This window comes from Etheostoma spectabile, chromosome 6, assembly GCF_008692095.1.
Source record: "Etheostoma spectabile isolate EspeVRDwgs_2016 chromosome 6, UIUC_Espe_1.0, whole genome shotgun sequence".
Taxonomy (NCBI): domain Eukaryota; kingdom Metazoa; phylum Chordata; class Actinopteri; order Perciformes; family Percidae; genus Etheostoma; species Etheostoma spectabile.
Window position 1 is genome coordinate 19,588,607 of NC_045738.1, and position 5,170 is coordinate 19,593,776.

Below are 5,170 nucleotides of genomic sequence, written 5' to 3' on the forward strand. Positions count from 1 at the left end.
TTAACCTTATTTATCCAGGTAAACTGTTTGAGAACCAATTCTCATTTACAACATGACCTGGCCAAAGGCTACAGAAATAAATAGGAACATACTGTACAACTTTACATAGTCAACACATGACACATAGAACAAGCAACTGAATTAAAAGACAGTCAACGAAAAAAGATGAAGAATAAGAGCTTAAATTGTGTGTATAAATTTGATTCATGATTGTCAGGAACAGAGTCAGCAATGTAATTTTGGAGGTTTTGCTTAAAGGTGGAGATTGGATCAGAGTGTAAGTTTCAGGGTATTCTGTAGTGTATTCCAGTCATGTACTGCTGCAAGCGGAAGGCAACGTCCAAAGTAGTAGAAGTAGGAGGGGTACAAATTTAATCAAATTACTCGATCTTGTTTGATAGGTGTTATGAACGGCGTGAAGAAGAGATAATAAATAATATGGGTAAGTCCCTCTGAGATAACAAAAGCAGTCAAGTCTCATTTCCATGGTACATTTCAACTCAAACCACTAGATGTCAACCCTTCTCTTCCTGTCTGACTGCACTCCGTTTTAATTGAATGACTGATGAACATTCTTCTCTCCCCTCTCTCTCTGTAGCTGTATGACTCTCTGCCCCCCCAACCCACCTCTCTCTCACACAGCCAAAATAATAAAATGCTGACTTCTCAAAGTGCTGTCCGTCCGTATGCCTGTCTCAGCATAGCAGCCCTGAAGCCTGACACACGGGAGAGTGAGAGGGGGTGTAGAGTGAGAGAGATATAGCGAAAGACAGAAAGAGGAGGGGGAGAGAGAAAAAGAGAAACGACTTTCTCTGGTTTCTAACTTCAGGCTCTGCCTTGTCGAGGGGCTTCAGCACTGCTCGTCTGTCAAGGTAGGTGAGGGCTTCCTTCTGTTGCTCTTTGTGTTGTGTTGTGTGTGTGTGTGTGTGTGTGTGTGTGTGTGTGTGTGTGTGTGTGTGTGTGTGTGTGTGTGTGTGTGTGTGTGTGTGTGTGTGTGTGTGTGTGTGTGTGTGTGTGTGTGTGTGTGTGTGTGTGTGTGTGTGTGTGTGTGTGTGTGTCTTTTTGGTGGTGTGGGTGATCCGGCTGGCATGTTGGGGTGATCCCACTTTATCTTTCTCTATGGGTTGTCTGTTTGGAGGGGTTCCTTTACCTTAAGCAGGACCCTCATGTGAGGATTGGGGATGGGTCAAGCTGCAAGATTGATGGGGGGGGGCACGGTGAATTGTTGTCTGAAAACTTTTTGTGCAGACATTTAGAAAACTTAATGCTTAGATTTTATTTGTATTTCAATGCTGACATGAGTTTACGGGCTGAAATTCAACTTGTCAGAGGCTTCTCTAGAGAGTCAGTCGAAACTGAGATACTGTCGCTCAAATGAAGCATCAACATGCGTGTGGAGGGGTTGAGCCATCCAAATGCTGTTCATCGCTGTGCTGTTAATTCATCACAGGAGATTTTGGAGATGTTGTCTTACTGGGTGCAGTGTTTGCCCTCCGCCTGCACCTCCTCTCTAGCAAAGGTCCATAATGTGATTATGTATCTGTCACATGGATTAAACTGTCTTTTTTTGGGCTGATGCCTTCATTGTAATGGAAATTGAAGTGGGTACATTGCTTAGGCTAGATATGACTTTACTGCAGAGTCAAACTCAATTGTTTTTTTTTTTTTTTTTTAAACCCTTCCACTTGCTTCTCTATGCATATTACATCAGTGCTCTGCAGCAGCTTTAAATTGCCTAACTTTGTTTAAAATACTAAATCAACCTTTTTTAAAACCGCTTTGGGAGCAAACCTATGCAGACAGTTGTTCTCTGTGCCTGAAAAGGGTGCTCCGATTTGGTCTCAAGGAGCAAACACAGTCGGTTTGGATCAACATGGCTGGAAGTAGCTGACTTTGAAGAAGCTAAAATTAAGCTGAGGGCAGATTTGGAATGTTCCACTTGGGCAGTAAGACGCGGAAGGCGACCTGCGGATGGTGACAAATCTTCTGAGCTGTCGATGGCCCTGGGCACTTAAAAAAACAACTTCTGCTACCATTGACACACAAAAAAAGCCTCTACCCAACAAAGACATCGAGAACGTGAACTGAGAAAAATGACCTCAAAGTTTATTTTCTGCTACAGGAAGAAAAAAATATTCACTGGACCAGAAGCAGAATGTAAATCATTCTGGAACATTATAAGAGTATAACCTTTGTCACTGTGAAATCCAAACCCATGTAATGGTCTTTGACTTATAAAACCCACAGGCTGTGTCTCATTCCGCATACTTCCGTCAGTACCCTGACCACTTACTGCCGTAGTGCCCATTTTGATGTTAGTATGTCCCAAAAGGAACACTTATGTTAACACACTACAAGGAATGACAAGCGTTCTGCCTCTCAAAATCTGACAAAAATCATTAAACTGACATTTGTTGATTTAAAAAAACAACAAAAAAACAAACAGATTCCGCAACTGTACGGCTTATTTCTTTTCTTAAACTGTTTTCAGAACGTGTTTTGGTGAACTATTCTAGTAAAATATGAGATTGTATTCTTAATGAGCTGCATTATGCTCGGTTGTGAAATCGGGAGCAGCCAGACCCATGTGAGTGCGGTTGTCCATCAGCTGCCGGTCAAGGTCCCTGGTCCCTCCCCTTTCGCTTTGCTTCAATGGCGCAGGCTTAGTGTGCAGAGTGTCGATCCACACTTTTTGACCTTTTTTAGGGGGTCAACCCGGTGACTTTTGTTTGACAGTTTTAGGGGGTCATCCGGGTACTTCAGTGCACTGACTTTTTGCGTTATCTACACTATAAACTTAAAACTAAGTGTTTGAAGTGTGCAAGTAGGCGGTTTGAGACACAGCCACAGTAACTCCTCACTGCTGCTTGTCTCCATGCACTACTTTTGACGTAGTCACTGGAGCTCCTTATGGACCAGGACAATAACAAATTGTACAAGCTCACCTGCAGTGAATTAAGTCTTTACAGCGCAAAATTCCAAAATAAGTAATATCTTCCACCACTTTGTTCCAGTCTACAAATGAATCCACGAACATGTACTCAATCAGACTGAAACGCCAGCTGTTGAAATCTCTAAATACACTCTAACTGCTGCGACCAAAGTGCCCAGGCACCAAACTCAACAGATGGTTAGATGAAAGCCAAAAACCGGTTGCATGATCAGGCAGTTGTCGCAGTTGGAGCGGCTTTAGATCCTGCTGGAGGACATTGCTCCTGAGCTTTCCAACACGTTGGCTGTATTTATGATGATGAGCCCAGTTACATCTGACACAGTTCAGGTACAGTCGCAGTACTGCTCCGGATATACTCTCTGCCTCCATTCACTTCTATTGAAGCCTTCGCAACAGACAAACAAGTATTGTTTCCTATTTTGGTTTGAAAATGCCCAATCTAATGGGTTTCGGACAAGCTAGGGCCGGGCAATTAATCATATCTATCACATTGATGTATGAGGCTAGGTATTCTGTTAAATTTTGGATATTGTAATATCTTGATATGACACAACTGTTTTCTTTTAGTTTAAAGGCTATATTAAAGTAAGTGATATCATTTTTTGAACATAGCAGACCTAAAGCTACCCACTTAGTCATTGTGTCCACATTTTGGTGATTATTTTCAAAAAAATAGTGATAATTGATCTGGCCTATGTGTATGGCGTTTTTTCCATCACTTGGTACCTGATCGCCTCGCCTTGACTCTACTCACCTTTTTCGGTTTTCCATTATGAAAAAAGTCCCTGTGCTAGCTAACCGGTACTTCTTTTTAGTATCCCCTCCATCGCGACAAGCCACGCTCGCCTCACACTGAAGCGGTAATAAATCTGCAATGGAAAGAGGACGGAGCCGTGCCGAGCTGAGTAGAGTCCGTACTAGCATGGGTATGGCCATAGGTTGTTCCAGACACAGGAAGTGTCAATCAAGCACAATCTGTCCTGAGAGCTCTAATTAGTCACAAGTGGAAAACCTGTAGGGATGTACGATGGAAGCGGGCAGCCCTTTACTCCCAGTGTGTGAATTAGATTCGTCTTATAATTGTTTTTTGATCCAGTTCCAAGTTGGCCAAATTAATTAATGAAGCAAGCTCAGACTCTTACACATTTCTAATTCTAATTATATATAATATATTTTTTTTCTTTTATACAGAACAGGGGTGCAAACTCACACTCGCTTTAATTGGCTCAACTTTGTTTGAAACACTATTCATATAGACGCATAAGCCCTAAGGATTTCTAATATTGGAAGCTTCTTAATAAATGGAGCTGCCTGTTGAATTCTCTAACCCACATAGCTGTAATCATGCATTTATCTCAGGGAGTGCACGTTGATTTACTTACAGTTTCAAATTCCATTCTGACTTGCTCATTTCAAGGCCTATCCTACCAATAAGTTAAAAAATACATCAAGATGAGGTAAAATGTCGCTCCGAGAGCTTTTTCTGGCATTGACAGAGGGAACATTGACCTGTGTCTCAAACTGAGGGTAAAATCAAACTGGCATTCTTTCAGATGGGGGTTATTTATCATCAACCAACTCCAAGAATTTGTAGACATACATTTATGACCAGGCTTGGCTAATGTCACGGCTCTTCAAAAGATAGCAGCAACCGCAGGTGCATGGGATGGTTGAGATTTGAACTGAAAGGTCCAGTCAGCTGGCAGCGGCAGGTGACCCGCCACCGTTATGGTTGTGGTCCATATAGAAATGCGGCTGGGAGAGCTGGTGACAGATGCACATTACAAACTTTCCAGTGTGGTCGGAGGGCTTCCTGGCATGTGAACGTGCCAAATTTAATGTCAAAACAAATGAAACACACTGTGTGGGCCTGGCTATTTGTCTGCTCGCCGTGGGGCCCTTTCCTGTTTCCCCAATCCAGGCCGTTTTTGACCAACAATTTTGTATTTTATTGCTGACAACAGGGCTGGGCATTGACACAGATTTTTTTTTTTATTGGTTCGATCACAGGTCCTGATTCGATAACTAATGATTCAATATCAATTATTAGGGCATTTTTGGTTACAATACTCCCGTCTCGTCATGTGATGTCCTCATAGCCATGGTGAAAGGCCTATTAAAAGATTGACTTCCGGATTTTATTAATTGACAACAGGTCGCTCCAAAAAAGACCAATTTGAATTGGAGAATCAATTATTTACCAACCTAATAACAATA